This window comes from Pipistrellus kuhlii, unplaced genomic scaffold (genome assembly GCF_014108245.1).
Source record: "Pipistrellus kuhlii isolate mPipKuh1 unplaced genomic scaffold, mPipKuh1.p scaffold_m20_p_1, whole genome shotgun sequence".
Taxonomy (NCBI): Eukaryota; Metazoa; Chordata; class Mammalia; order Chiroptera; family Vespertilionidae; genus Pipistrellus; species Pipistrellus kuhlii.
The window spans coordinates 95,970,765-95,992,818 of NW_023425404.1; the positions used below are offsets into that span (position 1 = coordinate 95,970,765).

Genomic DNA, 22,054 nt, shown 5'->3' on the forward strand with positions numbered 1-22,054 from the left:
CAGGGGCCCACTCCACTAGAGAGCTGGTTTCCACCTGGTTCCCATGCCTTTCAAATTTAATTTCTTGTCTATTCTCCATCCATTTATGCATCAGCCCCTTCTACAGATTCCCAAACCCTTGCTGCTAAAAGACTGTGGCATAAATATGCTATCATATAAAATGTTATTCATATTTACATATCCAACTTAATTTTTAATGTGTTTCTTCATCGATTGTTTTCCTTTCATTGGATGGCACTGGTTAACAAAATTGAACAAGTTTCAGGTGCACAATTCCACATCACATCATCTGTACTTGTACTATGTGTTCACCACCCCAAGTCAAGTCTCTGTCCATCATCATTTATCCCCCTCATAGCCTACTCCACCTGCCCTAACCCCCTTCCCCTAGCAATCCCCACACTAGTATCCTTTGTCCATGAGTTTTCTCTTTATTTTTTGCTAAATTTCCCCATTCCCCTTAACCCCATCTCCCGATAGCTAAAAGGCTGCTCTCTATCTATAGGTCTGTCACTATTTTTCTTTTAGTTCATGTCATTCATTAAATTCCACATACTAGTGAAATCATATGGTACTTGTATTTCTCTGATTGGCTTATTTAACATAGCATAATACTCTTCAGGTCCAACTATGCTGTTGCAAATAGTAAGATTTCCCTTTTTTCACAACCAAGTAGTATTACATTGTGTAAATGTACCACCAGCTTATTTATTTATTTATCTACTTATTTATTTATTTATATTTTTAATGAATCTTTATTGTTCAGCTTATTACAGTTGTTCCTCTTTTTCCCCCCAGATAGCTCCCTTTCATCCAGTTCCCACCCCACCTCTTGCCCTTACTGCCCCCTCACTGTCCTCATACATAAGTGTATGATTTTTGTTGTTTCTTCCCACACCCCCACACCCCCACATCCCCTTCCCCCTGAGAATTGTCAGTCCACTCCCTTTATATGCCCCTGATTCTATTATATTCATCAGTTTATTCTGTTCATCAGATTTTTTTATTCACTTGATTTTTAGATTCACTATGTTGATAGATATTGTTGTTTATAATTTTTATCTTTACCTGTTTCTTCTTCTCTTCTTAAAGAATACCTTTGAGCATTTCATATAATACTGGTTTGGCAGTGATGAACTCCTCTAGATTTTTCTTATCTGTAAAGCTCTTTATCTGACCTTCAATTCTGAATGATAGCTTTGCTGGGTAGAGTAATCTTGGTTGTAGGTTCTTGCTGTTCATTACTTTGAATATTACTCGCCACTCCCTTCTGGCCTGCATAGTTTCTGTTGAGAAATCAGCTGACAGACATATGGATACTCCCTTATAGGTAATTAACTGTTTTTCTCTTGCTTCTTTTAATATTCTCCCTATGTCTTTTGCCCTTGACATTTTAATTATGATGTGTCTTGGTGTGGTCCTCTATGGATTCCTTTTGTTTGGAGTTCTCTGCATTTCCTGGACTTGTAAGTCTATTTCTTTCACCAGGTTAGGGAAGATTTCTGTCATTATTCAAATAAATTTTCAATATCTTGCTCTCTCTATTCTTCTGGCATCCCCATAATTCAGTCCACTTAAAGTTGTCCTAGAGGTTCCTAACACTGTCTTCATAATTTTGGATTCTTTTTTCATTTTCCTTTTTCCCAGTTGGGTGTTTTTTGCTTCTTTGTATTTAAAATCTTTGACTTGATTCTTGGGATTCTCTAGTCTGCTCTTGGATCTCTGTATATTATTCTTTATTTCAGTCAGTGTATGCTTAATTTCTAACTGGTCTTTTTTCATATCCTTGAGGGTCTCACTATATTTCTCAGAGGTTTATGGAAGATTCTTGAGTAACCTTATAACCTTCATTTTGAACTCTATATCCAGTAGTTTACTTTCTTCCACTTTTTTCATTTGTGACCTGTTTCTTTGTCTTCACATCTTGGCTGCTTCCCTGTGTTGACAGAGTGGCTTTGTGTGCTAGGTGTCCTATAGGGCTAGTGGCTCAGCCTCTCAGAGGTGGACACTTTTGGTGCACCCCTTTGTGTGCTGTTTGCAGAGTCTTATTCTAGTTAAGCCTTGATTGCTGTTGATATCACTGGGAAGAATTGACCTCCAGGCCAATTGGCTGTGAGGATCAGTTGTGTCTAGGCTGGGAAACCTTCTGTGCTGGAGACACCTTTATGTGGCAGGACTTGCATCAGTAGGGCTTTGGTGCTAACTGAGTCTGCCCCCTGAGTGTGCCTCTTATGGATGTGAAGAGTTGTAATCTGGATGGTCTCACTCTGACCACTGGATACACTGGCTCTTGGATCTCCAAGGATGTCCAAAGTCAGCCACTGTCTGAGGCCATCCAGCAGAGGCTACAGATAGATCTGCAGATTCCTCCTCTTTGTTTGGAGTTTGGAGGTGCCCAGATGAGGCCCAGCTGTGACACAATGCAAGCTGCTGTAGAGCTTTGGGGGATTTTTTGTTTTGTTTTGTTTTGTTTTTGAAGCTCTGGGGTTCTCTGACCCAGCTCTAGTTTCTTAGATTGCAAAAGGTCAGGCCATTCATATGCAAAAGCCTCTGTGCACAACTTGGGTGGAGTTGTAAATTGGGTGGGGCGGGATCTTAGGAATCACTATGGTGGATGAAACAGAATGGTTAGCCATTAGCCCACCCCTGAAGAGACCCCCGGGTATCTGTGTCCTATGACACAGTGCAGGAACAATGATTGCTGAAAAACCTCTGAAAGAATGCCGCCCAATGCCAAACAGTCCAGTTTCTCTCTGTATGAGGTATAAGTCTGAGTCTCCAGAGTCTCTCCCGGAACTGGAGTTCAGATCAGTCGGTCAGGAGCTTGTATCTCTCTCTCAATCGAAAAAGACAACAGTGTATCCAGTTACCAGCCCCTTTTGTGCATGCCTCTGTACCTCCACACTTCCACACCATACCTCCGCATCTCCTACCAAACTGAATGTGCTTTTCTCTTTCCTTCCAGTGGTAGAATTTCCACTCAGCCAGCCTTCCCAGGGTTCTGGATGATATTAGTTTTGTCTTATAGTTGTAGTTTTGATGTGGTTGTGCAGGGCATCAAGTTCAGGTGTTTACCTATGTCATCATCTTGGTTGCCCTGAGTCAGTCACTTTCAAGATTTACCACAGACTTTTTAACCACTGATCCACTGATGGACATTTAGATTGCTTCCAAATCTTGCTTATCTACATTAATAAAAGAGAACAATGGAAATTGATGATACCCTCATGATGCCCACCAGCCAATCAGGAATAATTATGCAAATTAACCCAACCCAGATGGCAGGTTAATTTGCATATGCAGGCGCTGAGTGGCCGGGGGTGAAATGGTTGCATCGTTGCAATGGTGACAATGCAGGCATTCTGCACCACCCCAGCCTCTCCCGGACTCTGGGCAGTGTGTGAAAGGCGCCTCTGGGCTGGAGCAAAGGCAGAAAGGGGGCTCTGGCCTAGGTTAAAGGGGTGCCAGCATCCAGGGGAAGGAAGGCCATTCTTCCACAAATCTTTGTGCATCGGGCCTCTAGTTGTAAATAACCCTGCAATGAACATAGGATGCATATATTTTTTAAAATTAGTGTTTTGGGTTTCTTTGAATAAATGTCCAGAAGTGTAATTGCTGGGTTATAAAGCAGTTGCATTTTAATTTTTTTGAGTTAACTCGACAGTGTTTTCTATAGTGGCCACACCAATATGCATTCCCTATTCTCCACATTCTCGCCAACACTTGTTGTTTATTGATTTATTGATAACTATTCTGACAGGTGTTAGGTAATATCACACTATGGTTTTAAATTTTATTTCCCCAATAATTAGCAATGTTTTGTATGTTCTCATATGTCTGTTGGCCATCTGTATGCCCTTTTTGGATAAATGTCTGTTTAGGTCTTTTGCTCATTTTTTAATTGGATTGTTTGTGGGGTTGTTTTTTTGTGTTTGTTTCTTTGTGGTGTTGAGTTGTATAAGTTCTTTATAAATTTTGTATGTTAATGTCTTATCAGATGTACCATTGGTCAATATCTTCTTTGATTAGGTGGGTTGTCTTTTCATTTTGTTGAGGGTTTTCTTTTCTGTGCAAAAATTTAGTTTGATATAGACCCATTTGTTTAGTTTCGCTTTTGTTTCCACTGCCTGAGGAGATATGTCAGAAAAAATATTGCTACGAGAAATGTCAGATTTTACTGCCTGTTTTATTTTAGAATTCTTATTGGCTTCAAGTCTAACATTTAAGTTTTTAATGCATTTCGAGTTTATTCTTGTTGTGGTGTAAGAAGGAGGTCTAGTTGTGTTTTTTTTGTTGCACTTATCTTTCCAATTTTCGCAACACTATTTATTGAACAGACTATCTTCAGTCTTTTGCATGTTTTGCCTCCTTTGTAAAATATTAATTGACTATAACGGCATGGGTTTATTCTGGGCTTTCTATTCTGTTCCATTGATTTATACGTCTGTTTTTATGCAGTACCATGTTGTTTAGATAATTATGGCTTTGTAGTATACTTTGGTATCAGAAGTGTTTCCTCCAACTTTTTCTTATTCTCTAAAGTTTATAGTATTTATTTAACTTCTTATCAAATAAGCAGATAAATTATACAATATGGAATTATTGTATTTTAATTGATATTTACACAGGGAGCAGATTCACCTCTTAATTTTACTTGATAATACTTTCCATTTATAATAAGAAACAAAAAAGAAATTAAGAGAGGGTAGGAAAAAAAGACATAACCTCCTGATGTTCTTAGGAGTTTGGAGTTTCTAATCTACTGCAATTATTATGTTCAGTTTGCCCCAATTCAGGTCTCAGCAAAGTCACACTTACTTACATAATGCAACCTTCCCATGCTGAGCTACCAAATAAGGTAGGGCCACCCCCCTACTTAACTTCTGACTCAGACATCACTATACTGATAGTTTGTGAGAGAAGCAGGACTGGGTCTGTTCTCATAGCCAAGAAAGTCCTCAAACGCTGTTTGAAATATGAACCACTTTGGAAGAAGGCTGTTTCCACTGCCCTCTCTAATGTATTCAAGATTTTTCACTACCTCTCTTGGTCCAATTCTCACTTACTGCTTGCCAGAGGTCTGTATTGCTCTTGTTGAAGCCCAAGAACCATCTGAGATGTGGTTTTTATTGTGCCTTTCTACACAGCCACTGGTGCAGTCTCTGTTTCATTGTTCCAGACAACTGTGTTTCTTCAGGAACTGACAGAAAATGCTCCTTTCTTTAGCATTCCTTTCAGTGTGGGCTGCTTCATGACTAAATGACCCTTCCTCCAGTGCTACAGCATTTTGATGTCCTCATGTAACCAGTCCCTTGGGCCCTGTGCAGCATTTCCACATATAGTGCTCTGAAACCACTACATATCCATTTTCTTCTCCTTTCACAACAGAAAACAACTTTAAATCTCTTTATACATTGCCATTAGCTAAAATACTGCATTTCTTTGAATGCCTTCTAAGTGAAGCACGGACTAAGTTCTGATCATTGAGATATATGCAGAGGAATTTGTGAGAAGTTTTCTTAAAAGGATGGAGACATGCACTTTCCAAACTGAGCAGAATAAAACAAAGTTAAAAGTTCAAGCAAGCATCTTCAGCCTTAAATGATAACCACATGCTAAACAGAAGAAAGGATCACAAGCAAACAAACAAACACCATTTGCCTGGATCTCTGTGGAATGTGGGCCTTTAGCAGTGACATGGACCTAGTATCAGAACCAAATGTTTATGCCCTTTTTGTAATTTATTATCAATTATGCCTACCATTCTAATAATAACAGTAACAACAAATTTATGTGCCTTATAGTATTTTCTTTGTATTATACCTGTGAAATAGATACAGTAGCCTTTTAAAATATGGTGAAATAATCATGTATAACTGTAACTATAACTAAATATAGTCAAACCTGGCCTTTTAATAAAAGGCCAGCACCATAATTGTAATGACCAGAATAACCAGAGACTAGAACCACCACAGCCTATCTCTGGGCTGGCCCCATCCCCAAGCAATCAGTTAGGGAGATCAGGCAGGCAGGCAGAGTGGTTAGGGGTCATCAGTTAGGCCGATGGACCCTCACAGGGCTGGCCCTGCCCCCCAGCAAGCAGTTAGGGGTGATCAGGTAGGCAGGCCCAGATCCCCAGCAAAGAAAGGGGGAGGCCTAGGCCACTGGCAGTGACTCTGTGGAAGGTGTGCGGACTGCCAGTGATCACTCCACAGAGGGAGGCCCAGGCCCACTAAGTGATCATACCCCCTCCTATCACCTGCAGAAGGAGACCACCGGTGGCATGGGTGGTGAGGGGCAGCACAACACAGATGGCAAGCAGCAGGGGTGGGGCCGGGTGCTTCAATAGGCCCTGATCTCAGGCCAGGCCTAAGGACCCTACCCGAGGTGTTCAGGATTGTGAGAAGATGCAGGCAGGGCTGAGAGACAGCCCTCAGTGCATGAAATTTCATGCATCAGGCCTCTAGTGTGTGTGTGTGTGTGTGTGTGTGTGTGTGTGTGTGTGTGTGTGTACTAGAGGGCCGGTGCACAAAATTTGTGCACTGGGGTGGTGCCCTCAGCCCAACCTGCACCATCTCCAATCTGGGACCTCTCGGGGGATGTCGACTGCCAGTTTAGGCCTCATAGATGCTAAACATAGATGCTAAAATCCTTAACAAAATTCCAGCAAATTGGATTCATCATTACATTGGAAAGATCATACAACATGACCAAGTATGATTTATTCCAGTGATGGAAGGATGATACAATAACTGCAACTCAATAAACATGATACATAACATAAACAAATTGAGAGACAAAAATCACATAATCATATCAGTTGATATAAAAAAAAAAAGCATTTGACAAAATCCAAACCCTTTATTGGTAAAAACTCTCAGGAAAGTGAGAATAGAGGGATCATACCTCAATGTAATAAAAGTTTTATATAGCAAACATACAGCTAACATTATATTCAATATGCATACCCTGAAATCATTTCCCCTAAGAACAGGAACAAGACAGGGATGCCCACTTTCACCACTCCTTTTTGACATAGTACTAGAAGTGCTAACCATAGGTATCAGACAAGAAGAAATAAAAGGCATCCAAAGTGTAATAAAAGAAGTAAAACATCATTATTTGCAGATGACTTGATATTGTACATAGAAAACCCTAAAGACTCCATCATAAAACTACTAAACTTAAATTAACTTGGTAATGTAGCAGGATGCAGAATTAACACCCAAAAATCTATGGCTTTTTTATACACCAATAATGAACTCACAGAAAGAGAAACTAAAAAACAATCTCATTTACCATTGTAACAACAACAACAAAAATAAGATACCTTGGAATAAAGTTAACTAAAGAGGTAAAAGTCCTGTACATGGCCCTCCCCACCAAAGGGCCAAATGGTCCTCGCTACAGAGCTTTAGCCATCGGCATTCAGCACACCCTGAATGACTTCCAGAACCCTAGGCCCTGCCGACACCTTTCCAGTTACTATTTTTTTTTAATTATATTTTTGGTAATAAGGAAAAGTCACACTGCACAGAACAGATGGTATTCTCTTTGTTCATGCATTTTGTGGCTTAAGCCTGAGAGCAAAGCCAAATCTTTTGCTGGGGCAGATGCCTGGTGAAGTTAGAAATGGAAGTTAGGGTACTTCCATTTCCCCAGCGAGGCTGGGGGTCCAGGATGAGTCTGCCCTCCAGCAGCGCCCTGATCTGGCCACAGTTGAACAAATAAGCAAAGGCCAAACCAGCAGCTCCTGTCACCTCTCTGGCTGCCCCTTGGAGCCCACCTAGCCCAGCCTGACCAATTCCACAGCCAGGGAGCAGTCCATCTTCAGCACAAGGGCACATGTGTTCCTGGATCCCTGAAGGCAAGCACACACTCACCGTCTCCTGCTTCTATGATGCCACCCACCTCATCTACAGAAGTATCAGCATTGGGGGTGCCATGGCCATTATCAACAGTACTGTCACCCCCAACATGACTTTTACCAAAACCTCCCAGAAGTTCGGACAATGGGCAGACAGTCGTGCCAACATTGTCTTCGGCCTTGGCTTAACTTCTGAACAGCATCTAACCCAGTTTGCTGAGAAGTTCCAAGAAATGAAGGAAGCAGCAAGGCTGGTGTGGGGAAAATCTCAGGATGAGGGGGAGCTCACCAGTCCAGCCCTGGGCCTCTCCACTCACCAGGTGCCCCCGAGCCCCCTCATCAGCACCAATGGTCCCCCCATCGATGAGAAACTGTTCTGCAACCAGAGCACGGAAGCCCCTGGCCCTGCAGACTGAGAGCAGTTTAAGAAGATGCTGTCAGAGGGCTCCATGGGCGGGGTACAATGGGAGGCCGAGTTCTTCGCGCTGCAGAACAGCAAGGACAAGTTGGAGAGCGCCTTGAGAGAGGCCAACACGGCCTCCACCCAGTGAAGGCGGCAGCTAGAGGCACAGCATGCAGAGGCCCAGGGGCTGCAGCAGAGGGTGGCCGAACTGGAGGCCCAGGCAGCCACAGAGCCAACCCCAGTCAGTGAGAAAGAGGAGCCAGGCCAGGCACTGGAACAGCTGGAGTCCTTTGTGCAAACCAAGGACCAGGTGAGCACTGAGCATGAGATCCAGATGCTCAAGGGCCAAGGTGGTGGGCCCCGTGAAGCCCCTAACGCAGTGGATTGGGAGGAGAGGCAACAGAAGGTGCAGGACCTGGGAACCCGCAATGTGGAGGAGTTGAAGCACCAGCTGCGGGTGACAGAGCACAGCCTGGAGGAGGCTCTGGCTGAGCAGGAACGGGCAAGGGCTGAGGTGGGCCGGGCTGCACAGCTGCTGGACGTTAGACTGTTTGAGCTGAGTGCTTAGCTGAGAGTGCTCCCTGTGCCTGGCCTGGCCACCAGTTCTTGCAGGAGCTGGAGCTTATGGGAGCAGGTTCTACACAAATGACTCCCATTTGGGGCATGGGCTGGCCGCAGGCCACTTGCCCTGGCAGGGACCAGAGCTGACAGCCAATGGAGGGCCTGGCTGCTTACAGCTTAGGGGTTGTTGGGGGCTTTTCATTGTATAAAATTTCTAGACATGCTGGTGCCCAGATTACATTTCTAAGCATGATTTGTGTGTGTAGTGTGTGTAGACACTAAATGCTGTCATTGGACCTTAAAAAAAAAGTCCTGTACTATTAAAACTACAGGACGTTGAAAAAAGAGGTAGAGAAAGACATAAACAAATGGAAGAATATACTGTGTTCATAGAGTGGTAAAACCAACTTCATTAAAATGTTCATACAACCCAAAACAATGTATAGATACAATGAAATCCCCATTACAATACTATTGGCATATTTCAAAGATCTAGAACAAACTCTACAAATATTCATTTGTTATTTTAAAAAATAAAGAGTCCGAATAGCAGCAGCAATCCTGAAAAAGAAGAACAAAGTTGCAGGGATCACAATACCAGATATCAATCAATATTACAAATCCACTGTCCTCAAAACTATTTAGTACTGGCACAAAACTGACATATCAGGGAACCCAGAGATGGACCCAAGCCATTATGCCCAATTAATATTTGACAAAGGAGGCAAGTCCATACAATGGAGTGAAGAGAGTCTCTTCCATAAATGACATTGGAAAAATTGGACAGATACATGCAATAAATGAAACTGGACCACCAACTTACACCATATACAAAAAATATATAAGGTTTTTAAAAAATATATATATATTTTATTGATTTTTTTTACAGAGAGGTAGAGATTGGGATAGAGAGTTAGAAACATCAATGAGAGAGAAACATAGATCAGCTGCCTCCTGCACACCTCACACTGGGGATATGCCCACAACCCAGGTACATGCCCTTGACTGGAATCAAACCAGAGATCCTTCAGTCTGCAAGTCGATGCTCTATCCACTGAGCCAAACGGGTTAGGGCTCTGACAAGGTTTCAGTCTCCAAAATTTATAGGAAACTCATACAACATAACAAAAGAAAGATAAACAATCCAATCAAGAAATAGGCAAAGGACCTAAACAGACATTTTTCAAAAAAAAGATATACAGAAGGCCAAGAGATATATGAAAGCATGCTCAAAATCACTAAGCATCTGAGAGATGCAAATCGAAATGATAAAGAGGTATCATCTCACACCTGTCTGAATGGCTGTTCAGCAACAATTCAACAAACAACAAGTGCTTGTGAGGATGTGGAGAAAAAGGAACCCTCATGCACTGCTGGTGGGAATGCAGACTGGTGCAGCCACTGTGGAGAACAGTATGGAGTTTCCTAAAATAATTAAACATGGAACTCTCATTTAACCCAGTAATCTCACTTCTAGGAATATATCCCAAGAAATCAGAAACATCATTCAGAAAGGATATATGCATTCCAATGTTCATAGCAGTGCAATTTACAACAGCTAAGATTTGGAAACGGCCTAAGTGGCCATCAGCAGATGAGTGCATTAAAAACTGTGGTACATCTACCTGAGGGAATATCACTCCACTATATAAAAAAATAGAAGTAACTTTTACCATTTGCAACAGGATGGATAAAACTGGAGTGCATTATACTAAGCAAAATAAGCCAGTCAGAGAAAAATAATTTGTGGAATACAATGAACATAAATTGATGAACAAAAATAGATCCAGAGACATTGAGGCATTGAATAAACATCAAACTCTGGGGATGGAGGGGTGAAGGGTAAGAGATCAACCAAAGGACTTGTATGCATGCATATAGGCATAACTCATTGACATAGACAGTAGGGCAGTGAAGACATGTGCTGGGGGGATATGAGTGGCTGGGAAGAGGTCAATGGGGGAAAAAGAAGACATGCTATACTTTAACCAATAAAGACCTTTTAAAAAAAATAAAAAAGATAAAACAAAGAACACCCTAAATTTTTATCCTATATTATAAAGAGGTAATATGCAAATTGACCATCACTCTAAAACACAAGATGGTTGCACCCACGTGGTCAAAGATGGCTTCCCCCATGTGGACCTAAGATGGCCAGCAGGGGAGGGCAATTGGAGGTATCTGCAGAAAAGGGCAGTTGGGGGAGATCAGGCCTGCAGGGGAGGGAAGTAAGGGGCAAACAGGCTGGCAGAGGAGTTGTTAGGTAGTGATCAGGCTGGCAGGCAGAAGCAGTTAGGGCACTCAGGCAAGCAGGCAGGGAAGAGGTTGGGAGCCAGCAGTCCTGGATTGTGAGAGGGATGTCCAATGGGCAGTCAGACATCCTTCAAAGGTTCCCAGATTGGAGAGGGTGAAGGCTGGGCTGAGGGACACACACACACTCCACTTCCATGCATGAATTTTGTGCAATGGGCTTCTAGTATTACTTATAAAATGGTGACCTGAGTTTCCAGCTTAGATGACATGGCCTTTCTCTATCAGAAAACCAGTAATTCATAAGTTCTGAACTCCTTAGGAAGCAATGTAAGTTACAGGTTTTTTTCACAAAGCTGTGCCAACATGGAGCTACTAATTTTGACTCAGGCTAAGAAAAATAAAAATGAAGCACTTGTTTTAGTCTTGTCGCTTGTTACTCTGAAAATTCAGCTGTGAATTACTAAGTATCTAACAAGGCTTAGGGAAAGAAATATCCATTAGCATTGAATTGACTGCTATTGGCTTACTTAGAGAAAGTAGAAAATATGTTTATTTTCTTTCTTTATGGATACCACTGTCTCCTTAATCACTGTGTGTTATAACTCAACAACCTCATGCCTAATGTTTTTATTTTCACCAGATAAATAAACTCTAGTACAGTATATTAATCCAATCTCCAGACTTATTTCTCTTTATCTAAACAATGCCATAGTCATTGCATTTGGTGGTTTAATTATATGACATAGCTATAAAAGACTAAGTAAAAATCAAAATACTTTAAAGGTATTATTAAATTATTATTCTAGAATTTCCAATCTATTTCTAGTCTGTTTTGAGAAGGATGTGCTTATGGAAAATATAATGGAATCATTTTTGAAGTATTAACTCTAAGTTAACATTTAGACTTCCAGTGGAGATGTTAAATGGACAACTAGAAGCTGTTCATTAAAAAATATTGTATAATTGAATTATATTAGTTTCAGGTGTACAATGTGATTTTATATTTTGAAATTATCACCATAATAAGTGTATTTAACATCCATTACTACACAGGTACAATTTTTTTCTTGTGATGAGAACTTTTAAGATCTCATACTCTCTTAAGAACTTTCAAACACACAATATAGTATTACTAGTGCCCTGGTGCACAAAATTCATACATGGGGAGTGGGCCTAAGCTGTAGTCTGGCCTCCTTCTGTGGGAGGTGACAGGCTGATCAGCACTGGCCCCATCACCCTCTCACTGCTGCTGCCTCTGGCCTCCCTCTGTGGGAAGTGACCCTGCAATCATGAGAAGATGATGCCCCCATCACACCTCTGCTGCTGCCACTGCCAGCCAAAAGGCTGCCTGAGCTTTGCCCAGCCCTCATTGCCTGAGCCTCAGGCCCTCACAGTGGTAGTGGCCATCAACAGCTTGCTGGAGCCCTGGACCCATCCTGGGCAAGCAGTAGCAGCCATCAGCTCCAAATTTTCCTGTGCTTAACCAATTGGATGCTCTCATCCAGTGATGGGCAGACCATGTCTTACAGGGCTCTCCTGGCTACACATCTTTCTCCAGCCCAGGGTCACTGTGTTTGGCTGCTAGAGGAAGTTCCCTACATTGGTTGCCTGGACACCTAGAGGCCTCCACTGATTTCTGACCCTGACATGAGGGGTTTTGAGGGATGATGGAGGTGGCCTGGGAGTTTGAGGAGCCAAAGAAAGAAGCTGTCTTTCTCAGAACCCCTGCCCCATGCTGAAGGCCAAGGTGGGGCATAGCCAGGCCAGAAACTCTTAGCTGTGGAGCTTGGCCTTTCCCTCACTTGCCTTTGCTGCTGGTGCAAAGGTTTCCCGGCAGAGTGGCTCTGCTGCCACTTGGCAGAAGGAATCTGTGGTCCTTCTGGGCAAGCGGAGGTCGCCATCAGGAGTGCTCACAGTCACTGTCACCTTGTGGGGAATACAGGCGTACAGGACTCTCTTTCACGGCCCACGTAGGAAGAGTTCCAATTCAGGGTTCACGTTCTGGAGAAGGGCTGCACACAAATGAAAAGAGACTTGAAGAAATTCAATTTGGTGATATGGGGGGCCAGGCGGTAGTCCAACTCTAATGGGAGAACTACTACCTGCTCTGGCCCTGCCATTCCCTTTTATTGAGGCTTTGGGGAAAACATCTTAGGCAACATAAACAGAAATTTACATGTAGCCCTTAGGCAGAAAATAACAGAAACTTCCATGGGACAAGCAAGGTAGGTTCTGCTTCAGCTAACAATATCTCAACTAAAGGTTTAGAGCAATTAAAGTTGTTGACCAGCCTTCCTGGCTTTCTGTCAACATCTCTTTTTTAGTGAAACTGACTTGTTTTCCAGCATCTCCCCCATTTTCTTTCCTTGAAAATGTTTCATATGCAGACTAGAAATGAACAAAAATTGAAACAAGCAACAATGGCTATGCTGACAGTCAAATGAAATCAGTCTGCAGTATGTTTCTTTCTGGGCCAACAGTTTTTGAATCCCAGATTCAATGTCCAATAGTTTTTTTAGTCCAAATTTTAATGTCCAACAGTTCTGAGTCCAAAATTTTAATGTCCAACAGTTCTGAGTCCATGTCAGCAATGGTATCCAAATGGTGGATAAATAGTGGCAATGCAGGTCTGAACTCTGGTTTGGTCCTGGCAACCTGCAGCAATGCACATCTGCTGACTGCTAGTATGGCAAGGCGTCGTCAGCATCTTCCATCTCTGAATTGTCTCTCCTCTTGTCTTTATGGCTGGGGTATTCCTGTCAATTCCTCTCTGTTGTAGGAATCCATATGGTATTGGAGTTGTTTTCTGAAAATATACAAACATATTCTCAACCAAAAGTTAATAATGGAATCTTTTCCATAAATTTTACTTGGGATCCTTTTAATTTTTTGCCCAAACAATTTTCCTTTGGCTTATTCTGACATCATGTGTATTTTTCATCCTGCTGTTAGTATTTACAAATAAAAATTAGTTTTTTGTGGGTTTTTTTAAAGAAAAAATTTTCTGAATATGTTATATAATATGTTTCCACTATCCCCCCTTTTTTTATTTAATTATTAGGAGGCTTTTTGAAAATTTCTATAATGCAGTCTTCAAATTTTAATTTTTTGCACAAAAATATGACTGCTTTTAAATTCATTACATGTTAAGCAATTTTACCTTGAAATGAACTACCAATTGAAATTTTAGTTAATACTTTAGAAACAACTTTTTATATAATGAAATTTTCTTGAATATTTACTTATTTCAATTAGCCAATTTAAATTAATCTGAAACTTGACTACTATTTTACTGTAAAACTTAATATTCTAACAATAATTTTAGTTTACCCTGTAAATATTAATGCAAAGGATTATTTGCATCCTTGAGAAGGCTCTAAACATTCTTGGTATTAGACTAGATTTAGATATAGGGTAGCTGTTGTCGGCCAAGTCTCTGTTGCCTAGGTCCTGATCTGAGCTGGACAAGTTTCCGTTTGTTGCCTGGGTCTTGATCTGAGCTTGGCATGGGAAGCTCGAAGCAACCATGGGGCAGGAGACCTCCCTCAGAAGGGGTGAGTGTTCAAGCCCCTGCAATGTTGCGGGGGGGGGGGGGGGGCGAGGATCTGTGCTTCACCTCTGTTGACCCCCAAGTTCTCTCCTGATGGCCCCTCTGCAACTGTGCCTGTCTTAGGTTGCTCCTCCCTTGAGGAATCTTACCCATCATTGGCTAACCAGCCATCCTCTGGGGCCAAGCAGGGTGATGTGAGGTTCAGTTCTGTCTCCTTGGTAACTTATGCCCCTATGGCCTCCATGCTCAGTACCTGCCTTGGGATCCCCTCACCTGATGGCGGGGTCCTGGCATTGATATCTTGGGGAACCCAGGTTTCTTTTCCAGGGAGGGTCCAACTTACTCCATTTGGCAAGAGACAGATACATGGTACCAGCCACCACAAGGCTTCAACCTCAGCATAATTTGAAAACTCAGGCAACAGCTGTGAATAATAAGATTGTGAGAAGTTGGTCCCTCTTTGGCAAAAAGAGCAAGAAGGGCCAATATAGAATGCTCAAGTGCCTTCCCAGGGGGCCTTCCACACAGTGGAAGGGATTAAATCCTTTTATACGCTTTTAAATTGTTGCCAAATATTCAAAGAATTAGTTTGTAAGTTTGTTTGGTGTATGCTGGTATAAAATATCAAAATTATAATGACATTGTAGAATAATTTCATATAAGGATATTTTTTACTCAAGGCCATAGAAATTCAATTTTAAACTGGCTATCAATTTCTTTTTGAATAAATAAGATCTTGGTTACATTTTCTGTACCTCTTCCAAGAGAAATTAGTGATAGTCCCCTACTTCTTTGCCCCATCCATTTTCCTGTCGCCTTTTTAGGGATTATAAATATAGGCGTATTCCAAGGACTATTGGAAGGTTCTATGTGGCCAGCCTCTATTTGCTCTTGTATTAATTCATGAATATGACTTAATTTCTCCTTGGTTAATGGCCACTGATCCACCCATATAGGTTTATCATCTTTCCATTGGATAGGATCAGCATGAGGGTGAGGAGATGGAGCAGTGACCGCTCCTAAAAAGGTTGATATCCTATCTGAGTTGTTAACTGCTTTCCTTTGCCGGCAACAATACTTGCCTGTAAACTCCTAAAATATTTAAAATATATTTATTAAATTTTATTTGCTAAGGCTTTCCATGCAATTTCAAGTATATTAGATCTGTTTTAAAAAGATTTCCTTTAAGAGAAAACAAATTTCTTGTATTACTCCGGGCCCTTGGAGCTTTCCAAGAATCATCTCTGTAAGGCCTTGAAATTTTAACATGGAAAAAACTATCAAACAAATATCTAAATCCATATATGATTTAAATATTATAATACCTTTTATTATTATCTTAAGATATCAATTAGATTTAGACTAGTTTTTGCATAGAAAATTTTTGGTTGAGATCACAGAATTAATCCTCTTTTTTAATTAGACCAATAATAAGCAACTTATTTTGAATTCCTAATTATTAAAGAAAACACATTTTAACTATATAATTTCTCCCCATTTAATTTGCACTTTGAACTTTTAAAGCTGGCAAGTCAAATATATTTTGCATGTCTTAGATTAATAACACTTTACATTTCTAAGAAAAATACAAGACATACTCAATTAAGAGCTTCCATTCTGTCCTCTAGATTTTTTATGAGGCAACTTTAAACTTTACCTTTTTATTTATATAATTAAGCCAACTTCCAAAAAAAAAAAAATTGCCACAGGATTCTGGAGGAAGTTTGTAGCCATTCAAATGCAAAATACCACATTCCTTAGCTTACTTTGGGGGAAGTTTTAGCAAAAGATTTGGCTTCACATTTTTTCATGCTTAAAAGATAAAAACAGGTCTTAAATTTTTTCTTTCTTTTTTGCTTTCTGAAGTAATAACTAGCACCCAATTTGGCCAAGATCAGCATTTCCCTGTGAATTCTTTTATAATTTTTAAAGAAAATTTTAAGTAATCTCATTGCAGGAGAGCAGATAGCCTTGCCCTCTTCTGCCACCTTTGAATTTCTCTGCACCAGAGGGAGTTTCAGCTGGGGAGTCTCATTTCTTATTACAGATTTTAAATTCCATATACAAACTAAATTTTAACAAGAAACCACATTCTTTAAGCATACAAACCAAAATTTTATAATAAAATTTACTTTATAACCTAATTCTTCCCCATTAGCCTGACTGAAAAAAGACTTTTTCACCCTATTTACAGTTCGAGACTCTGCAGCTGGCCGTGGGCTTTGAGTGCGGTGAATTTCCCTCACCTTTTTCCAGTGAATCTTCCACACCTTTTCTTGGTATAATTTTTTTTCTTCCTTCGCTCTTAGGTGAAAAATACCTTCTCCTCCAGAAGTCCCGCGTTGAAGGTGCCAGATATAGGACTCTCTTTCACGGCCTGCGTAGAAAGAGTTCCAATTCAGGGTTCAAGTTCTCTTTTCAGGTTCAAATGAAAAGAGACTTGAAGAAATTCAATTTGGTGATATGGGGGGCCAGGTGGTAGTCCAACTCTAGTGGGAGAACTACTACCTGAATTCAATTTGGTGATATGGGGGGCCAGGTGGTAATCCAACTCTAGTGGGAGAACTACTACCTGCTCTGGCCCTGCCATTCCCTTTTATTGAGGCTTTGGGGAAAACATCTTAGGCAACATAAACAGAAATTTACATGTAGCCCTTAGGCAGGAAATAACAGAAACTTTCATGGGACAAACAAAGTAGATTCTGCTTCAGCTAACAATATCTCAACTAAAGGTTCAGAGCAATTAAGGTTGTTGACCAGCCTTCCTGGCTTTCTGTCAACATCTCTTTTTTAGTGAAACTGACTTGTTTTCCAGCACAGGCTGCCCTCCGCCAGCCAGGCCTCACCTTCCCTACCCCCATTCCCAATGCTACAAGTCTCTGCCCACCTGCCCCTGCTGAGCATGCAGCCTGCTGCTCCTCATTATGTGATGGCATCCTGACCAATTTGCATATTACCCTATTATTAGATAGATTAGCTTTGAATTCATATGCTAGTGGGGCTCCCTCAACCTGGCCTGCAGGATTGGGTAGAAACTAGCTCTCCAACATCCCCTAAAGGGTCTCAGATTGCGAGAGAGTGCAAGCCAGGCCAAAGGACCTCGAACAGACTATCAAACTCAGAAGGAAGACAGGTGCACAATAGCCTATTGGTTGGAGCATCTGTCCTCTGGTGGTCAGTGCATATCCTAGCAAGCAGTTAAGCTGCTTTAGAACATCATTAGCATATTACTCTTTGATTGGTTGACCAGACACTTAGCATAGTAGGCTTTTATTATATAGGACTAGAGGCCCAATGTACGAAATTTGTGCAAGGGGTTCAAGCCCCACCACGGCTGCGCTGCCTCTGCCTCAGACCCCTCCTGCTGTGGCTTCATCTGGAAGGTCGTCTAAAGGATGTCCAGTCCAATTAATATATTATGCTTTCATTATTATAGTCACTCTGCTGTATACCAAATCCCCATGCCTTATTTAACTGGAAGTTTGTACCTTTTGACTCCCTTCACCCATTTTGCCCATGCCTTATATCCTTTTCTGGCAACCACCAATTAATATTTGAGCTTTTATTGGGGGGAAGGAGAGTTTTAGGGGATAAATTCTTCTTGTAAGTGAGATCATATAGCATTTGTCTTTCTCTGACTATTTCACTTAGTATAATGACAACAAGATTCATCAATATTGTCCCAAATGGCAAGATTTTCTTTTCACTTATGGCTGATAGAAACTGTTTACTTAAATGAAAAATTAATTAATCTCTCTGCTAAGAGGGCATTCAGCATGCTCCTGATTTATATGTTACTAGAGGCCCAGAACACAATTTAATCGTGCACGTGTAGGGTCTCCTAGGACTAGCCTGCTCACTGTCCCCCTACCCTGCCTTCCCAACCACCAAGGAAGCTCTCAGCCTTTTGACTCATGTTCTGAAGCCTGAACTTCGCAACAGGGTGAAGGTGGGGAGAGCCACCTGACACTCACCAGGAAAATGAAGTCTGAGGCTGAGTGTGACCTGCCCAGGGTCTCCCAGAATAATTTTTCCTTGAGTTCAGCCTGCACTCCATGACCCTCAAGTCTGAGAAAGGTAGGGACTCAGAAGTCTCTTTATATTTTTTTCAGAGTGCCCTTTAAAATCTGGAATCACTTGAGTCTCCCTCTCCTTGAAACCTGAAGGATGTAGCACTGACATATCCTTAACAATGTGACCAGCTCCACTTGCAGCTCTGCTCTGAGTTCCCTCCCATGGAGCCTGTCCTATTCCCTCTGCACCAAGTGCTCAGGACCCGCCCCTCCCTGACATCAAGGGCCTATTCTGTCTTGTCATTGGCTGACTCCTGGTGATGCACTGTGATGGCATTAGGGCATCATGGCATGATGGCATGAGGACCACCAAGGCTTTTATTTATAAGACTAGATTCCCAGTGCACAAATGTGTGTATGGGTGGGGTCCAGCCAGCCCATCCTTAATCAGAACCATCAGGGCCAGGCTGGCTAGGGGGAGGGACTGTGGACAGTGGGCTGGCCTGCCCTGACCATGAATGGGGTAGGTGGGCCAATCGGGGGTCAGTGGCCAAGTAGTGGCTTTAGGCCAATCGGGGGTCAGTTGTCAAGGGAGGGGTCATGGGAGGTTGGCCAGCTAGCCCCAACTTCAATTGGTGGGAAGAGACTATCTAGGGTGGGGCTGGGCAGGAATAGGGGCTTCAGGAGGTTGGATTGCCTGCCCTGTCCCCTATTGGGATGAGGGGCCTCAAGAGGTTGGCTGGCAGACCCCATCCCCTGATTGGGCCAGTTTGCTGGCCACAGTGGGCATCATAGCAACTGGTCATTCTGGTTGTTACAGCATTCTGGTCACTGGTTTTTATATATATAGATGTACTTATAACTAAGATAAAATTTTTTCTTTTCTAAAAATATAACAAAGACTTAGACTTTCAGAAAATCACAGATGTTAGTTTAAATATTATTTTTGGCCAAGATTTTATCAAGTATGGCAACTAATAAGAAAAAACAGTTTTTAAAGTTATTATGATATTATATAGGATAGAGGAATTATTTCTGATATCTAGGTGTCTAAAAAGATTTCCTTTTAACCAATATAATTTACAAGGACAAAATTAAGAGAAAATGCAATATAGTTACACATTTCATATACATTGCTACACTGAACAGAGCAAGTAGATTAATCTATTGATTCTAGAATTTAATCATCTCAGTTTATAACATTAACATAATTAGTTTTATGACATAAAATAGGCTCTTTTTTTCTTTTGTTGACAGTTGTTTAAAAAATAAAGGAGAGCTGAGAACTGTTACAAATATAATATAAAATATATGAAATCCTGCTTCAAACATATACAGGTTTGTAGCTCATATAAGAAGACTTATCTGTAGATCTGCACTAAAAATGATTTCCATAAATGGTCTAGATACCAAAGTTCAAGTAGCATCATCTTGGAAGACAGTGTAGTTTGAGAAGAAAAGAGGAGACTAAGTCAGAGGACCTCCCATTTCTCTGTTCATTGTGTTAGGAAAGTAAGTATGCCAATTATGCTTTCTGGGCTGTTTGTGGGCTGGCTTTCTGATGACAGAGCAAACAGAGGCTTTTGCAAGAGGGCAGTAGGGGAGAGCAGCGTAGGCATTCCCTTCCTATTGCCAGCCCATGTGTTTGACAGTAGATACAACCCTTCAGGGCTATATTTCCTACCAGACAACCACTCCGCATGACTTCCACTCTCACTGAACTCTGATAACCCTATTTTCTCTCTTTACTTTTTCAGCTCTTGGCATGCTAATATCTCAGCATCCTCTGCTCTTGCCCATACTTCTATTAACAGTCCTTTCCATAGTCTCCTCACAAAACCTCTGAAGTTAATTCTATTTGTTACTGAAACAGAGGTTTACAAATCAATCTTTTCTTCTCTTTACAGTCATTGATGAGTAAGATGACCCAAAGGTGTCCTCACATTCAACAGACCATTGGTACCACACAGAGATTAGATCTCCACACAGCTCATCAGTTTCTGCCATTGCTGGCACTGCCAATATTAATGGTGGCAGCTGAATCAAAGTTGCAGAAACAAGAACACTGCTGCTATAATTAATTCTGGGAATTTTAATCATTTGTTGTTCATCTGGGGTGAATATGAGCATTTTCCTTTTAAGTCATGCTTAACTGGACACTGAAGAAAGGATTGGGCTGGGGAAAGAAATTATTTCAGCAGGTTTATTGAGTAAAGCAGTTTTACAGCTTACCTACTCCTACTGATGCTGCATTATTACAGCATTTGAGTCATCAAAGAATACTTGAGTCATAGGTCCCCTTTGATATAGTGTCTTGATTGTTAAAATACAATTAACTCTGGAAGGAGAAAAGAAAGAACAATACTCTGTCTTTTAGTAACTCTCCTACAGGTAGGAGACAAGAAGCAATATGTGATTTAAAAAAAGAAATACTAGTATATACTTGGTCTTCATCATGTTCCGGCAGAGTGCTCCTAAAACCCTTGAAATTTCCTAAGTGATGGGATCAATAAAGGTATCCTTTACTTTTCATAATAAGTCCATTACTCCTGAGTTTATATTGAGTGATCTTAGAAAAAACCCTTAGGTTGGTGCTGGTTGTCAGGGGAACCAACTGTGATTAGAGGAATGAAACTTTCAGTCCCAGCCCTTGAACTTGGAGGAAGAGAGAGGCGGGATGTTGAATCAATCCCAAATGGCCAGTGATTTAAACAACCATGGCTATGTAATGAATCCTCCATAAAACCCTCAAGATGGGGTTCAGTTTCCAGCTTGGTAAACATGTGGTGATACAAGGAGAGTGGAGCACCTGGAAAAAGTATGGAAGCTCATGCCCCTTCCCACATACCTTGGCCTATGCATTGTTCCTATCTGGATTCTTCTTGAATATATATTATCAAGGTATGATTGACATATACAATGATATATATTTAAATTGTACCTGATGATTTGATATTCATATCCTTTATGAAATGATTACTGTAAGAGAGTGAGAATGTTGGAGCATGCTTCTAGAGAGACCTTGGACTATAGACTTATCAGTGCTAACAACAGTCCAGGCCTTCAGATATGGTCTCATGGCCCTTTCCCAGCACATAAGCCTTCTTTCAAGGGCAGAGCAGGACTGACTCCGTTTTGTACTGTGTAACTGTCTTTTATAACTATGTCTCCAACATAACCCTTTTCAGAGAAAGACCACAATATGTATCAATTACCTAACCCACCCTTAAATCAGCCAATAGAAATACAGAGGGAAGTAACTCAGCGTAACCGGACCCTGGCCCTCACCCCACCAATCAGAACCAGCCAACTCAGTGGTCCGAGCATCACCCCACCACCCAACCCTAAACCCTATAAAAAGGACCACACTTTCAGAGCTCGGGGCTCTCTGCATTCTGCCGCTGCGT

At 41.4% G+C, this 22,054-nt stretch overlaps 1 pseudogene; it reads left to right on the top strand.

Moving 5' to 3' along the window:
• Positions 1 to 2,720: 2,720 nt before the first annotated feature.
• On the top strand, positions 2,721 to 8,846 carry LOC118718126 (annotated as a pseudogene).
• Positions 8,847 to 22,054: the final 13,208 nt, after the last annotated feature.